This window comes from Nymphalis io, chromosome 16, assembly GCF_905147045.1.
Source record: "Nymphalis io chromosome 16, ilAglIoxx1.1, whole genome shotgun sequence".
In the NCBI taxonomy this organism is placed as follows: Eukaryota; Metazoa; Arthropoda; class Insecta; order Lepidoptera; family Nymphalidae; genus Nymphalis; species Nymphalis io.
Window position 1 is genome coordinate 3,584,251 of NC_065903.1, and position 19,097 is coordinate 3,603,347.

Here is a 19,097-nt window from a genome sequence, read left to right on the forward strand (position 1 = left end):
GAAATCATATTAAACTTAATTTTATTGGAAATTTAAATGTGCTCTTTAATTCCGAATGCGATACGAGAATAATTCAGTATCCGTCATGCGTAACTGTTCGGTTGAGCGTTCATAATAATTATGAACGAAACGAAAATTCGATAAATGGGTAAAATAAATCTTAAATTAGTTTTTCATCCTAATTTTTATTTTACTATATCGAACATATTCGATTTTTAAAAGTACATAAACCGTTTTCATGTGTTAAAAAATCTTATTTAAACAAACATCTTACTGTCAAAGATAACGTGTGCTTGTGTGTGTATTTCTATATATATGTTTGTAATAATACGAATCATATCTGTATGGATATGATATTAATATTAGTATTAATACTATAAATGCAAAAGTAACTCTGTCTGTGTCTCTTTTACGCTTTCACGGCTATACCATTGAACTACTTTTATATACCTAACACTTCACGGGGATGAAGTCGCGGGCAAAATCTATTAAATTATGTTTATAAAAATAGGGTATGGAATGTTTATATAAAAAATATATATTCCTATCAGGAAGTCTACTACTATTAGACAACAGTTAAATATCATAAAAAAAAACATAAAGATAAAATGATATATGTACATAATAATTTTTTTTGACTGAAATTTGGAAACAAATTTTTGGTTAGTGTCAACAACATATTCTAAAATAATAAAAAAGGAACGACAAGATAAATTACAAAAAGGCGAAAGTATGTAATTTAGTGTTTGATAAATTTTACTTTGTATTTAGGCTTTTCACCGTGAAGCCGCAGCTAAGCGTTTTAGTTAATTTATTAACGATTCGATTAACCCAATTGTTTGCGACCGCTGGTGGAGAAACTTGATAATGGCAACACTGAACAATAAACTGTACAGATAATATGATGAAAAGTAAATAACGTTTTTGAACTGAAAACGACAACAATTAATATCAATTTCTAAGAGTATAATTCAGTGTATCATTTTTATTTTTCTTAACTTTTCGTTTTCGTTATGACTGTGGAAGCTATATTTGTTAAGGTCTTTCTATTTGTTATAACAAATTGTTATTGAATAAAATGTTTACCACATACTAAACAAAAGAAACTTCGGTGGTTTTTTACACCTATTAATAATATGTAAGGGTCAAACTCGTAACTGAATTTAAAGCCAGTTTTACGCAAACGAAGTTGAAATTTCGTACACAAATTCCAAATTGTTGGTTATGTTATGTTACTGTTTATTTGAAATGGCAGAATGGCAGATGGCAGAGTCAGATTAAAGTTTTTTAACTGAAATTTATTTTATTGTTAACAAATCGGTTTTTAGTGTTTATTTTAAAGTGAGAATTATAACAACCTTGAATAAAATACGAAATTAGTAAATAAGTAAAAAATTATCTCTAACTTCATTTCACGTCACGTTACCCTCTCAGCCCTTGACAGAATGGCTGAAATGAAAAAAATTGCCTAGATGCCATGAAATATCGTGCTACAACAAAAGTATTGTGAATGTACAAAAATAAATGGCTATAATGCAAAAGTACGAAGAACGATGAAACGGAAAAAGAAAACCAACTAAATAAAGGATGACGTTTGTAAGAAAGGAGTTTGTATGGGTTTATCTATACGTATCTAGAAAACGATTAAGAAGGTAATAATGAAGATTTTTAAGAGTAAGAGAGAGTGTAACTACAGGCACATGAGACAACACCTTCGTTTCCAAAGTTGGTGGCGCGTTGGCGATGTAAGGAATAGTTATTATTTCTTATAACGCCAATGTCTATAAGCGGTGGTGACCACTTAACATATGGTGACCCATTTACCCGGCCGCCTACTATAGCATTAAAAAAAGACAAATAGGTACACCACCCCAAAATAAATAGAATAGGCAAGCAAATGACGATCGATGATGATTCGATTCCCATCATTTGCCATCGCAATAATCACTGATTATTTAACGCGCGCGATTATTAAGCGCGCGATGTGATTCATCTTCATATATAGCATTGAGTCTATATGCACCGATTGGAAAATCCAACAACAATGGAATATAAACCGTTGTATAATTGTAGAACTATCATATGTGATGACTATTCAGAATGCTCTGAATGCTACTAGACGACTGTAATTGATGAATTATCAAGCGAATGATTTTAAAGTATGGATTTTATAGAATATTTTTTAAGTAGCACATTATTTAAGTGAAGTCATATTTTTCTATTTATTCTTCTATACTAATATTATAAAGAGGTAAAATTTGTGAGGTTGTAGGGGGTAATCTCTGGATCTACTGAATCGATTTTGAAAATCTTTTACTAATAGAAAGTCACATTATTTGTGAGTGTCATAGGCTATGTAATAACTCGAAAAATGAAAAAAATTTTATTAATGTTGGGCCAACGCGACTTTGGTAGTCAGGAAATAAGTCATAGCACTCAGTACTAACCGAACCACAATCATAATTTCATCACAAGTAAAAATGTTTACCATCCAACTAGTCGTTTATATGTTTTAAAGTATTGTGAATAATTATTTATTATTTTGTCTGTACCTACATTAATACAGTTACAAACTCATATTACTCACTCTCCAGGGTGGCTGGAAGAAATCTTTTATATAGAAATGTTCTTTGTCAAACAATTTTTGTTCGTGTAAGATTTTCTGAAGGTCATGATTGGTACATAAATAATAAAAGAGATAAGTACTGTAACATGCTTAATCAATAAAGTCCCACTGATAGAAAAGAAGTCCCTTATTAAGGAGAAGGCTTGGAGTTTAATTCAAGATGCTCCACTGCTTTTTGTGGATAAAATTATATGGCATTATTTGATCTGCAGCATTTAGTTTTTTCTCACAATGTTTTTTTTCACTGCCACTACTAGATGTATTAACACTTATGAGATATCTGCTAAGCACTAATATTATAAGTGGTGCCCGCTCAGATTTGCACCTACTATTTCCCGACAAAATCGATGTATCCAATGATGAGGAAATTTAGAAAAAAAACCAAAGAATAAAAGTACAATGCAGAATATTATCTATATTCCGATTTGTATGGGACATATTAAAATTAGAATGACATTGCTTTTTTTTTGCAATCAAAATTATATATAAATGCTTCTCCATTATACTTGACATGGGTAAAATATATTGGACACAAAAGCCGCAGGAACGGCTATAAAAATGTTAATTTTCCAAGGAATTACAACAGTTTTTAATTATTTCTTCGTAACAAATAAGGTTATATTTTTAATGAATTTTTAAATCTATAGAGATATTTTGTAAGAACTTAAGACTCATTATACCAGAACTAGCGAACGAAACACAGCGAGGCTTTTTTGTCTTATTTTGTAATTTGCTTAAGCATAATTAACTAATATTACAATGCGAAAGTGAATTTGTTGATTTGTTTGTTATTTTTGTTAATGTATTTAGGGCTACAGAAAAATAAATAAGGTACTTCACACCAGAAACCCCCCACATAAGGGGTGAAGGGTGGTGGGTGTAAGCCAGCTTTCTATACAATACAGAAATTCTACATATGTAAAGTAAATACAAGCAAGTTCCTTATATTATAGAACAGTCGAGATGGCCTAGTGGTTAGAACGCGTGAATCTTAACCGATGATCGTGGGTTCAAACCCGGGCAAGCACCACTGAATTTTCATGTGCTTAATTTGTGTTTATAATGCATCTCGTGCTTGACACTGAAACCTGCATGTGTCTGATTTCATTGAAATTCTGCCACATGTGTATTCCACCGACCCGCATTGGAGCAGCGTGGTGGAATAAGCTCCATACCTTCTCCTCAAAAAGGGAGAGGAAGCCATGGTCCAGCAGTGGGACATTCACAGGCTGTTACTGTCCTTATATTACGGTAAATATATTCATCTGTATATATAAAAGTAATAGTAAATTAACATAAAAATAAAATTAATTTAACGTTCTTATATAATCGCATTACGCACTACCGAGTACGTGACGCGATTATATAAGAACTCACTTCGCATCTTAATCATGAAATGTTGAGAACTGACATTGTGATACGCTATTTTGATGCGCATATCCTTAAAATGTTATTATGGTAAAAGTCGCATATGACTCACTGACATTTCACGATCGTGTTCCACGGTACTTTCTTTTCAGAACCTCTTACCTTGATCAATAAGTAAGTGTTGTGTCTATTTACGCAAAAACGAATTTGAATATGAATATTGTTAAGTTTTGGACAAGTCTTGGACTTCAGCTCAACTTCAATAGTTTGGGTTGATGTTTTCCAGTAAAATAACGAGCACAACACTGTTGGGACATAACAACTTCAATTGATCTCAATATCAAAATTTCATTACTTCCGAAAACCTGGGTTCAAAGACTGGATTGGGAGAATTAAATTCATCAGGTTTTTCTACACTATGATATTAGGACAGTGATTATATCATTAGAAAGGTTCCAATAATGTACATATAAAAAATGGTTGGAGTTTCATTTATAAAAATAATGTCTATTTTTACCTTACGTGAATATAGAAATATTTATTGAGTAACGATACTCCAAACGTCAACAATATCATTTTACCACAAGAACAGCGTATTGAACAAAGACTTCGAAAGCCTGTTGTTCAAACTATGCACAAACTACGGATTGTTATTTTCCGAACAGGCAGTTTATCGAATCCGATTAAAACAGCGGTCGACCAGCAAAGCGACTTTATACGTAAACAAGAAAATTCTAATTTAGTTTGAAAATTTACCGAGACTGTTCTGCGCTGTCGACTAAATTAAGAACTTCGTTTTTGCTACAATATAAAATCATAATTAAAACTTCATTCTTGTAAGCTGTTATATATCGAATAACTATTCGAAAGAGATGAAGTGAAATTGAGCATTATTAAAATTAGTAACTATAATAAAGTCGTTATTTTCCCTTACGGTTGAACATGAGTTGTAATCGAAAATTACGGGTTACGGGGAAATTACTATTGAAATTGCACCAAACCGCATTGGAACGTGGTGGAATTATCTTAGAGATAATTCCACCACCTTATCAAATATAAGAAGCTGTTGCTTTACTTTTTATAATCTTTTATTTGCGAAATATGAAGATGTAATAACAAACTATGATTGTGAATCTGTTCGAATCGGATCGTGAGGATAACATATATTAAGGTTTTCTGTCCGAGAAATTGTAGTAGCCGACTGGAGTTGGAAAGTTAGTCGTACACCCCCGTGCCTCGGAAAAGCACGTACAGCTCATTAAAGACGCTACGAATTGTCGTTCCATCGAAGTATCGAATTGAGAAAATAAGTGGTGCACCTGTGGTCGCACACATTTTTGCGCTATAAGATTACCTCTGACCTCGTGATCGGGACCAGTCAGAAGTGCAGGTAATAACGAGTACGTTATATGTATAGTAAAATACGGAAAATATATTTACATAAAAACCACATTTTACTTCGATACTAAAAATACATATACATACAAAGAAGTATGCATAAATAATATTATTAATATCTAAAGTTAGATAGTAATCAAAAATATAGCAAAATGAATAGCCTGTAAAATATCTTATATCTATAATTCTAATAGCTTTCGTCAGTGGCTTCACTCGTGTCTTAAGGGGAATGGTATAATACAGTAGTGTCCATCCTTAGGGTTCAAGTTTCACATACAATTTCATCAAAATCTGTTCAGTAGAATAGCCTTAAAAGCGTAACAAAGATGCAGATTGAGTTACTTTCGCATTTTTATAATATTAGTATAGATAAACAATACAAAAGTTATTATTTAATTGTGTTCTTATGTTCCGTTCATATCCTGAGCTTTTGTATTATCATAAATAATAAAAATATATAAAACTACAGTAAACTGAACACGTAACTAAAAATAAAATAAAAATCAACGTCTTCTTAAAAGCTAAGAGTTAATTCGCTGACGTTACCATTTCAAGAGATAAATTGACTATTCACTATTCCCAATTTGTACTTACATACGCTCAACCTATTACCATAAATAGACTGTCCCAAGGAATTTCAGATTAAGCCCTAAATGGAAATTTCCAGAGCCGAGAGAATATTCCTTTGCAAATAGAATCGCAACATTGGATCGAGTGTTCGATTCAAATATCGAAGTGACAGACGGTCCGATCACACAAGTTTTAATTGGCTTGTTTTCGCTCCGGACGTAACCGCGGTCCTCCCAAAATGGTAAGCGTTTTAAGCCACATTTTGGAGATTCGAATTTAAAAACACCATTTTGTATTGAATAATTTCCTCATTTTACATAATGGTCTTGAGTTATTCTGAACATGTAATTATAGTTAATATCGCATGTACTATATCAAAATAACATGATCTAGTATGGGAATCATTTTAGGACTAATGTCGGGAGATTAGCGCTTCTGATTAGATTGTTGAAACTCGATTTGTTTTTCTTTTATATCAGCCTACGGCTAAACAAAGAAGTGCGTTGGTTGATTTTAGCAATCTATATATGTATAGCTCCTAAATAATATTTTTTTTATAGAATAGGAAGGCGGACGAACATATGTGCCACCTAATGGTAAGTGGTCACCAACGCCCATAGACATTGGCATTGTAAGAAATGTTAACCATCCCTTACATCACCAATGCGCCACTAACTTTGAGAACTAAGATGTTATGTCCCTTGGGCCTGTAATTACACTGGCTCACTCACCCTTCAAACCGGAACAAAAAACGGAACACAATATAACTTATCATATAGACAGAGAGAAATAAGGTTTTGTAAGATACAAATGTTATACGTTGTATTTTAATTGTATTTTAGATCATCATTATCGTCATCTGGTAAGTATATGATATTTTTTTAAATCAAATCTTCACTCTAATATTACTCGTTTTATAAATAAGTAAAGTAACAGTAACTATCCGACTGAAAAAATCTCTTCTTTAAGAGAAACTTTGGACCTTATTTCACCACGCTGCTTCTATGAAAATTAATGCGGTAATTTCATCCGAAATATGCAGGTTTCCTCACGATATTTACCTGCATCGTCGCACAGCACGAGATGAATTATAAAAACAAGCTAAGCACATATTTTGAACGCGATATAAAGTACTTTCTACTTTTACTTTATAAAGTCATAAGCAAATAATATAAAACTTCTGCTGAGTTAGTGTGAAACTTATAGTTCGCTTGCCAAGGATTCACTTTATACCATATAGCTAATAATCGATAATTTGATCCTTATTACAAATGAAATTCAGGAATGCATTTTAATTATTGGTCTTCTAGGTTTCATAATATATCTTACGCACGACAGTGAAAGAAAACTTCGTAAGAAAACCTGCATAAGTCGCTTAAAAAATCTATTAAATGTATATCCAATTGGAGAGTCGTGGAAGAAGATCCAATAATTCTTCTCAAAAGGAAACTTTAGCACAGCACTTATAGACTGGTAATAGAATAAATAAAATTGCCTGTGGTTTACCGTCTATTAACTACCCATTTAATGCTTACTAAACTTTTTACTTTAATACATCTTACTAAGCGAGCTGTAACACAGCAAAAAGCTCTTTATTAATGAGATAATAGTGAAAGCCGAAATACCTTCATCAGACACTTGAAAAGTCTCGTAAGAAGGTAAAACAGTTACCATCACGGCGAGAGCCACAGGTTGCAAATCTTTTGTTTTTCGTTCCAGATATTTTTTGTTCATTGTCTTTATTTCGGTTGGCTTTTAGCGTTTCTGACTACAATTAGTAGTCTGTTTCTGAAGTTGAAAACTCAACTTAATGTTATCATAATTGTGCTCGGTCTTAGAAAAAGTTAGATTACTGTTGCTATTTCAGTTTTATTATATAAGTAATTGTATGTATATTGTTTTATTTACAACTATTACCTAAATATTGTAAATTGAGAGAAATAAAACGTTATGTCGACGAGGCAAGAGGAATCCCCAAAAATGTCACAAAACGCTTGAGAAAGTTTTTAACTGAGAGTATGTTCAAAAATAAAGATAAATGCGTTACACAAGAATGGTATAAACGTAAGTAAATTATTATTAGGGCAATAATAAAATATGTTAAATGAACATACTTTGACTTAGATATATTTTTAATAATAAAATGACAAATCTAATAATCGGTTTCAAGAATATATATTTTGTTTTTGGAATAAATTAAAATATCTCCGTCTTCGATCGCGTAAAATTATTAAAAAGTGATATAGTTACATGTGTGAATACACACATATATATATTCTATTTTTAAATAAAGAACTACCATTAATATAAGTTTTATAATCTGTGAATATTATGAGAATATTATTTTGTCACATTGTGGCAGATTAAATAATACCTTATGCAAACACAAATTATCTATGGATGACGAGAAATGGATATTGATAAAACAATTTCATTTATCTTTATCAGAATTAATCTTGAAACTAAACATTGACAAAAGCCTACTCTAAGAACAAGTATAAAGATACATGTAGTGACGTAAATTTAGTTTCCGCTGCCCTCTCAATATCGAGTTATTGAATTAGTCGTTGGCAAAGCAATCTCAAGGTAAGCACTATCAAATAGGCTTTATAAATACGCTTAGAATATTCACTTAGCTTAACCTATTATTAGAACCTTCGTCTATTTTATATGTAAATGAAATATTTGCGTACTTTTTCACCCTATTATTATAAATGCGAAAGCGAATTCGTTTATTCGTTACTCTTTCGTGTCTTAACGACTCAACTGACCATCATGATAATTTGCATACACGTTATTAGAAGTACAGCTAAGGTTTTGAAGGATTTTTGTCACAAACTGAATTCCGCATTAGCAAAGCCGCAGGTTTTGCTACTTTCAAATAAACCTTAAAATAATATTGTGTTGCTTTAATACATTTTACTTAGTGCAAGCATGGTTGGCGGTTTTAACGTTTGCATTACAAAGACACAAACGTGTTTTAGTTGTAAATGAGAAAGTCGACAAATCATATTTATAATTTATAAATAAAAAATTTCATTGTTCTATATTATAGTAATAAAAAAAACAACAGCATGGACGCGAAAGTCTGAACTAAATTTAAAAAAAATAACTATAAAATCATATACAGATTATATTGACTGCGTTAAATCCGTACGTTATTGGCTTATCATATTACGGATGTAATCAGGATTATTGAATCCACTTCCGAAATTCCCACGAAATCTCTTGAAATATTAATGGTTTCCATAATTTAAAATTGGCTTAACAGAAATTAATTTATCTCTTCAAAATATTACTACTACTAATATTATAAATACTCTCGCCGTCTGTTACGCTTTCACGGCTAAACAACTAAGCCGATTTTGATGAAATTTGGTACGAAGAATGCTTGAACCCAAAGGTAGGTTATAACTATATATACCTAACTCCTAAATACCTCTTCCGACCCCAACACGCAGCCAAAGACGCGGACGAAAACTGGTTTTTAATATATTATAATATAATACGTATTCAACAGTATGTATGCGTGTTTATCATCATACCTGTGAGTTAACTTACTTCCAAACAAAACAATAAAACTTGTTTAAAAATATAAAAGTTTTCTAGTGAATAATATGTTTAGCTTTCTTTAAGAAATATCAATATTAAATTTCATAGAACGGTAAACAAATAAGTTTCTTGCTGGTACTTCACGGGTAAATCTATACTTTGAACCGGTAGCAGTTTTACATTCAATTGAATCCTGTTTCATGTTTCAAAAGTACTTAAAAGAGTTTACTTGAATAAATAATATTTTGATTTTGTGGTAAGGTATTCGATTTTATAATAAAATATCGTAAGATGTACATTTTAATATAAAGCTTATAATTTAAATTAATTTACTTGACTATATATAAGGTAATTATAAATAATTAATTAACAAATTTATCTGTTTTATATATAATGAGTATGTTATCAGTTCTTACCGGCAGAATCTAAATCCCAAGCCCCGCAACGGCAAATTTACTTAATACGTTATTTTATATATGATATATGTACATTTGTTATAGAGGCCTACTTAAGTTTGTACCGATCACATGATTGATTGATACTTTACCTGACTGGCATATAACTGGCATGTACGGTTACTATCAAACATTGATTAATTTCCATACTTTATAACGCAGCACTATCATGCTCACGATGAATCCATTTCCGACTAAAGATAAATTACTCAATACATTGTCATCGTAACTAAGCCGTTATTTATGGCCCGTAATTAAAAAGTGTAATTCCTATATAAATATTCAAAGAATTAAGTTAATAAGTTTTAAAAGGAAGTAATAAATATTACAAGCCCTAACTAATTAATTCCCCTGAACGGGCAATGACCTTAATGAAAGAGATTAGAGCAAAACCACCCACGCTAGTGAACGATAGATGTTGCCTTTCGCGAAATTTTTCTTTTTTTTTTAATTAAAAAATGTAACATTCATTGACTTTAATTAAAAAGGCTTAAATAACAAAATTAATTGATTTTTTTATCCTCTATTTTCGTTAGATTTTTAATGATTTAACTGATATTTTAAAGGATATTTCAGCTGATATGTAGTTAATTATCTTTTGTCTTGATTTATCTTAACTAATAAATGAAGATGATTTTTTTGTAATAACTTACTGAGAAAACCACTAATCCTGTACACATAAACCTTAATTAAAAGATGCAACGCGTTTCGGAGAAGGTTTTTATATCTATTAAATTGAAGTGTCTGCCTGTGATTTCAAAATCACTGCTTCTTTTTAATATAATATGGCTCCATGTGAGTTACCTAAACCAAAATCACCATTTTTTTTATTTAAAAGTACCGCTGCTATTTAATAATTTAAATACCGTATATGTATAATTTAATGCCTATTTGAATATGTACGTTACAATGTCAAATCTTTGATGTTTTACTTATTTTGTTTTCTTTATTATACGTCGTGATTTTCTTTATTGTATAGGTAGCTGGACAATGTGCAGATGGTGGTGCATATGGGCCACCTGAAGGTAAGTGCATTATCGCCCATAGACATTGGCGTTGTACTGAAATGTTAACCATCGCTTACATTGTCAATGCGCCACCAACCTTGGGAACTAAGATGTTATGTCCCATGTGCCAATTACACTGGCTCACTCACCCTTCAAGCCGGAACACAAAATTACCAAGTACTTATGTTTTGCTGTAGAATACCTGATTAGTGGGTGGTACCTACCCAGACGAGCGTGCACAAAGCCCAACCACCAGTAAATGTGCTTAGAATTGAGTGACTAATTAGAATAGGTACTAAAGGTCCTTCTTCCTTCTGCTCACGGATCCCTCTTGATTGCGCGCTATATAACTCATTTATTTATCCTCTAAGGTTTACATATAAAAAGCAATTTACTTTCCAAGTTGTACTCCTACGGGAAAATTCAATACAAACGAAATATTATTACGTACCCTGCAAATAAAACAATATAATAATTTAGTTCAATTCATTGAGTACTCAGACTCCGATTGTTGTAATAAGATGGAATTTGATTTTCAATAATATTTGAAAATCTAATCTGTTGTGCAAACAATATGAATAATGTCCTTTCAATTACTTTTATATCATAGATATTATTTTCGTATAAATTTGAAGCTTACAACACGGCTTATCAGTTATTACCCCTTTTAGGTAGGTATTTACGCCTTGTAAATACCTATTTATTTGCATGAATTAATTAAAAAATATAATAAAGACGTAAAAAGCTTATTCTATACATATATTAATGTTAGTATCTTCTATTGTTGTTCGTAATGATTGGCTAATTTCGGGCTCAGCGTTCTTAAGGGAGACTGGCCAACCTCGCAGTTCGTTCAAAAATGCACAAGTCTATAAAGTGGACACCGTATTCACATACTCTTTACGTGCTTTCCGAGGCACGGGAGTGTAAACCATGACAAGGTCCGAATTACTACTGAGAATTTGTCGACAGAAAAACCCTATATTATTTATTGGCGCGACCTGGGACATGAACCTACTGGGATTTTTTTTATAGTTAGGCGGTTAGGCCAGGTGATGGTAAGTGGTCACCAACGCCCATAGACATCGGCTTTGTAAGAAATGTTAACCATCGCTTACATCATTAATGCGCCACCAACCTTGGGAACTTAGATGTTATGTCCCTTGTGCTTGTAATTACACTGGCTCACTCAACCTTCAAACCGGAACACAACAATACTAAGTACTGCTGCTTTGCGGTAGAATATCTGATGAGTAGGTGTACCTACCAGTAAAAAAACCCTACCAGTAAATCTAGGAATATGTAAAAGTAGGATCTGCGCCCTTATAAGCTAGCCACAACACTGAAAGAAATAGTAAGTTAAATTAATTTAGCCCGTGTAATTAATATTGATTAAGCAATGTTGAATTCAATATTATTTTGCGCAAAACTAGCGCAGATAAATGACGAAAAATAGTAGTATTAAATACTCGAGCCTTGATTCAGTAACATTAAGACTACACTCATTTCTCCAGGCTAAGATGAGTAATAGTTTTAGCTCCGAGTAATTGATACAATGAACAAGAATAGAGTGAGCGTTATATTGTATAAAGAGTTAATGGTAACGTTTATTTTACTTAAGGTTTTTTTTAAATATGGTGCTTATGTATTTAAAATGAATGTTAATGTCGCGATTGTTTTAATAATTTAAAATAAGTAGGCAGACCATTAACAAAATAAGTAGGCGACCATTTACCATCAAGTTGCCCACTTGCCAACAGTGGGCAACTTGATAATAAATGGTCGCTACCGCCCGAAATATCAGCTCTGTAAGAATGATTAATCAATACTTACATCTTTAATGCACCGTCAACCATGGGAACTAAGAAGATATCTCTTGTGCCCGATATTACACTGGCTCACTCACCCTTCAAACTAGAACACAACGATAGTAAGTGGTGCTGTTTAGTTTAGATAGAATAGATAGTAGTACTTTAACAAGTCGACGGACTTATAAAAAGATCTACCATCAAGTAAAGACGACGACTTCGTAATAATTAACGCGTTGAAATCAAATTACGTTAATCACTTGATCCAGCTTCGTTTGATTGAACCATATTTAAAACTGTTAGAAATAAAATAAATATTTTCATTATTTTATATTAATTCACAGATACACAAATAAAGGTGAAATGAAAACGAAATAGCTACTAGAAGTGAAATGCAGTTCTTTAACCGGCACCTCGGATGCTTAACAAATAACAGACAGATTACCCTTGGCGCAATGCCCGGGAGGTACAAGAATAATTCTTCTAAATTACGATTAAAAGACATCTGACGTTAAAATCTGTCTACTTAGGTATTATAAGTTCCTTTTTGTTTCCATAGATGGAGCTGTGTATATTATTAAATCACGCAAACGAGTTTTCGTTTTGATATTGTCATGTATATTTTATTAGCAGTAATAATATTACTATTAGCCAACAAAAAAGGAGTGTGTTTTGTAAAATATAGATATTTTTTTAGAATTATACCCTTAATTGATAAACTAACATTCTTTGTCAGATTTGAACGATTCAGTTAGATGAACTGCTTATGAGGACGCGCGTAAAGCCAGCAAAATTGCAGATTTCAAAAGCGTCTCCTTTACACGGCTTTCTTGGCGGGATCTCGTTTCTACGCTTTGTCTATTTATAACAACCATTAGTATTGTATTCAAATTATCGCCTTGTACATATTTTGAAAATTATATTGAGAAATACGGGTTAGTTCTTTTAACTATAATATGATAATTATAATTAATACAGAGCGCTGTTATTTTGTTCCGTAGACCTCTCGTCTCCACAGCGCTGCAGTGACTGATTTAAGAAACAAATATATGTTTGAAGTATGGGTGACATGCGACAGATGTGGTTTTTCACGGAGAGAAAATGAAGTACGCGCCGAAAGCTTTTTATCTTTATAAAAATAAAACGAAAGGGTTTTACAAAAATTCAATAGTGAAAGGCCTAGATTATTTCTAAATGTAATTAATTATCCAGTTTTGTCTCAATAAACTATATTATAACGTGTGTAAATTGACGAGTGTAAAAGTGAGGACATTTCGTGACTTGTAAACTTTTATGATTTCTTTGATCAGGTACAATCCTAATAAAAAAGATAATAGTGGTCTTATTAATAGTTTACATACAATATTTTAATGTAAATTTTTACCTGGATTAATCCATAGAAAATCAATAAGCTATTTTGTTTTATACCCCTCTTAAAACAAGTGGTGCAAATGCTTATAAAATCAAAGTCTTGCATAAGCCCTTTTTAATGCGCCTTTGTATTACGTAACGAAGGTCCTCCAAATATCAAGTTACTGATGTACGACTACTATATTCGCGAAACGATGCGTTTTATTTACGGGTAATAGAATTGTCTACGAAGCGTAATATAAGCGCGTACGTATATAAATGTTCTGTAAATTTCAAAGTCGTTTCTACGTGTAGGTATGATTTAAGCGTTGCGACCGCAACTCGAAGACGATTGATTTTAATATACGGACCGGACATAAGTAAATTCAATCAGTCTAATAATAAAACTTAATAATATAACCATAACAGATATATAAATTAAAAAATATATCATGCTAACTAAAAACAAGGGGAACACAGTATTTTTTACGAAAAACCTTTTTTAGCTTACGACATAACTTCTGCGTAAAGCGTAATGTATAATTTAAAAGCGGCTAGCAATGTAAGGAAATTTCTACACGGTTTTGAGGAAATATGAAGCTTTTTGCGGTGCGTATTAACCATGTAGTTATATCTTTATATGCGTTATACCATACGCCTAATGCATCGTTTTAAGGTTATATTATGTTCAACTAAAAAAATATCTTATATTCCTGTGTATAGTATATTGTATATTGCGATCTGGTAGAGATATATATTTTTTAATTTATTTTAGGAAAACAATCACGCGTTTTTTTGCTAGCTATTGAGGCTACTGAACTTTAGTGTTACCAATAAAAAAAATTGGAAATAAGTTCATGGTTGAACTACGACCACAGGTTATCATGAATGGTTGAATTTGTAAATACAATAATAATATGGTAATTTGTTCCTAACATCTTTTATCCCAAAGCTATTTCATAACTTCTCTACAATACCCAGAAGGCTTAGAAGGTCATATATTAGAACATAATACGGACCTTTACAAATATTTATCTTAAATATGTATTCCGCTTACAAGTTGGATCACAGAAATGCTCTAAAACTTGAACAATCTTTTGATTTAATTTTCTGAAAACTGAATTATCAAAATATATGTATAAAACGGTCACTTGTTTAATGTAAAGGTTGATTTAGTTTTGATATTATTATACATACAAAAATCGAACACATATTTTTTTTAATATTGTCTAGAACTATATATACTGTCACTGTCATTTGCATTTAAATTTAAATGAAATTAGTAATAGTTAATTTGATACATAAGCCAAAAATTTTTTTAATTTTAAATTTGGAATATAAAAGATTAAAGGAACCATCATTAGTTCTTCAACCTTTTAGATTTTATGATAAAAAGAATGTTGAATTCTCACATTACAATTAACGTTCTGCAATTTTATAACTTTTACACCTTTGATTCTCTAAAATTTAAAGATTACTTGTAAGACTTAAGTCTTAAGGAAACCTAAATTATATTACGGTTAAAGCATTCCACTCTTTCAAAAAGCTAAGAGTACACTTAGCTGGCTTCATCCTCGATCCATTAGCAGGACATTAGCGCCCGTTAAATTTCATCGTATAATAAAGAAACCGAACGTAATATACTGAAATGGGATTTACCATCGACTTTGGGATTAACTTCTATATTTTCACCATGTTAAGGAACGTGTGTATCACTCACATCATGTCTCATGAATAATAATTTTACGTTACAGAAGCATTACACCTGCTTCGTTGGTCTACTGGCTAGCTTTTTAGAACCTAGTTTTCGAATTTCGTGTCGAGTAATAAACGGTATTAAGTTTTTTCCTCAAAATTTTCAGCTTCCGTCAACATTTTAAAGTTTTCTTATAGGATATCTGCATTAATGCACTATTATGCCTCGGATAACATATGAAGTTTTTACTCCTGCACCTGATTACTGTGTGATCATGGTGGATTACAGTCACAGTATGAAAAAGTTAAGGAATAGTCAGTTGCAGTTGTTTGCAGTTAGCTGGTTTCCGCTTAAAATTGTCCACCATACTTCATACTCACGTATATGTATACATAAAAATGACCCCCAGTCAGTCTTCTATAAAAGACTTCCAGTCTTTCGATAGCGTAATAACGCTCCTTTAGTAAGAGTTGGTATGAATATGTGGCAGAAGTTCTTTTGGCAATTTCTCTTACAATGTTTTCCATCATCGTAAAACACGAGATAAATAAATACAAGTAAATAACATAAAAACCTCAGTGGCGCTTGCATCTTCAAAAAAAATAGTGTTCTATATACTAGGCAATTTATATAATACTGAAAACCTACTCTGTATCCAGAACGGAACACAACTTAAATCGTTACTATTGAATGTATCAAATGACGTTCCTACCGACAGGAACAGACGCGTGTAATATTGTACTTAAAATTCTAATCCAAAAAGCTTAATAAGCCGTTTTATTGTGGTACGTGAGCTCCTTAGAAATTGATGATTTCGATGTATCAAGGACGTTTCGGTAAAAAAAACGATAATCGTTCATTGGAATTGTTATCGCAACCGGTTCATGGCGCTCGTGATAACATTTCGAGAGAAGAGTTTTTAAGCCTTCCTGACGTCATCGGACTTTTTTTGCGACTGCTAGCATTATTTATAGATCACTTTCACATGATCTATAGTATCTCACTTATATTTGTATCGAGGTAAATATCTAAACAAATGTAAGAAGGAATCCAGTAGTACTCTTAGTATATAAAAAATATTATTGTTAAACAGTCAACCTTGTGTTTTTCGACTCTGAGGGGTAAATGGCTGACGATCCTTGGGTTACTAAGTAAAGTTACGTTATACTTATATGTACAATCGTATAAAAATGTGCTGATTTTTGTGACCTTGCATATGGGCCACCTGATGGTAAGTGGTCACCAAACGCCCTTAGACATTGGCATTGTAAGAAATGTCAACCATCGCTTATATAGCCAATGCGCCACCAACCTTGGGAACTAAGATTTTATGTCCCTTGTGCCTGTAATTACACTGGCTCACTCACCCTTCAAACCGGAACACAACAATAACAAGTACTGCTGTTTAGCTGTAGAATATCTGATGAGTGGGTGGTACCTACCCAGACGAGCTTGCACAAAGCTCTACCACAAGTAAAATTATGATAGTAAGGGAATAAAGAATGCACAAGCGAATGGCAACCGTGGCCGAAATCGATCTAGAGCGATGTTGGGTTTATGAATAATTTTGTTCGAAATATAAATATTTGTTAATAGCATGACTCCAGCGCCGTCAATGTGTACCAACTATAAACCATCTTCTCGTTATAATAAATAATATTGTGAATGTGAACTACATCGCTTAAGTAATTCTGGAGTTACTTAAGCACTAACCAGTACTACTACCACTACCGATGTTAAAAATAATATATAATTATATAAGCTTTTATATTTTAAAATTATTAAATGTAAAATATTATAATATATAAAATGTGAAAAATATTAATAACGCGTTATATTAATTTACTTTATTTACAACCAAAGATTATATATGTAAATATTATATATTAAAAAAACGCAAAATTATTAGTTGTTGATTTTTCAAGCAGGATATTAATTTAATCATATTTTTACAAGAATTAAGTATAAGAATGTAACTAATAAGCTTATTGGCTTTTCTATAAAATTTACATACCGAACCGTTAGACGATTTACATTTAACATAGTGACATAAGATGACAATTCAAAATATGAGTTTACTTGAATAAAATATATTTTATATTGATTTTTATACTATCCAGATTTATGTATATCAATTCAAAAAGTAAAGTAAAAGTAATATAATTTAATAAAAAATGAGAGTTCCAAATAAATATAAAATATCAAATAACTTTTGGTATACTGCGCTAAAAAATATTCGCTCCGTCGCTCGTGACTTTGGGAACATGTCTCCGAATACCGTGAAAAGGTAGGGACATCTTGCTTTGAATCAGTTGGGAAATCTATGACCTTTATAACTTTTCATCACTTCGAGTACCTTCTATTCACACTTGTTTGGTTATCTTATAGTTTGTATTGGAACGTGAAGCGATCACTGTACTGTCTCATTTATGACGTAATTTATTTATCAATTTGATATGAAAAATTTCTCCATCGCGGGACGCCTGGCAGATAGTGAACATCGAAATTGAAGGTTATTCTAAGAATTTGTAATTAAAAGAAAACAAACAAATTAATATGGATAAAAAATAAATAGTTTCGTATAACAAAACACATAATTTTCTTATTATTATATAATAATATATAGCAATACACGCCAACAAAAAGAATTTAATTAATTTTTCACATTTATATGCTGCTGGCCAGGAACTTCTATATTATTCAGAATTTAGCGACACAACGGTCCATTGGTGAGAAGTCTCATAAGAATGTCACACAAAATTAATTTAAATCAAATCACTCAACTTATTCTCCTCGCTGACAAAAACTAAATTTATTTAATTACCAATCAATAGTTAACAATAAACCAAGAATTACACATATGGTGTTTATGAAAATATATGTTTGAGCTATATTGAATTCAACTATAAACGAATCGTGGGGTACCGACGCGGGCCCTTTTGGAACGGGGACCGGTCCTAGTGTAAAACCATATGTACGTTGACACATTGGCCCGGTCTCATATCAGGGAAACAATGCCAAAAGCAGCAGCCACCGTTGAAAATTCTGAAGTGAAAAAATGGCACAAATATTCGTCCCTTATTTCAAATTACTTCTTTGTCCCGTTTGCAGTTGAAACACTAAGACATTGAAGTAATAGTCTTTATACAGCGTATAAAAACCCGTCATATTGCTTCCATCTGTCATAAGCCTGGTTGATTATTTCGTACAGAAGATACAACGACATTCTACATGGTCACTATTTGTACAGTACTTATTTTATAAATC

General features: G+C 31.8%; 1 long non-coding RNA gene across 1 annotated transcript in view; it reads left to right on the forward strand.

The window, feature by feature from the left end:
- Positions 1 to 76: 76 nt before the first annotated feature.
- LOC126774438 (uncharacterized) overlaps positions 77 to 19,097 on the forward strand; it is a 35,503-nt gene continuing 16,482 nt past the window's right edge. The window contains exons 1-3 of the long non-coding RNA XR_007669809.1: positions 77 to 148; positions 6,060 to 6,203; positions 6,805 to 6,824. This is a non-coding gene — a long non-coding RNA (uncharacterized LOC126774438). The remainder of the gene's footprint in view (positions 149 to 6,059; positions 6,204 to 6,804; positions 6,825 to 19,097) is intronic.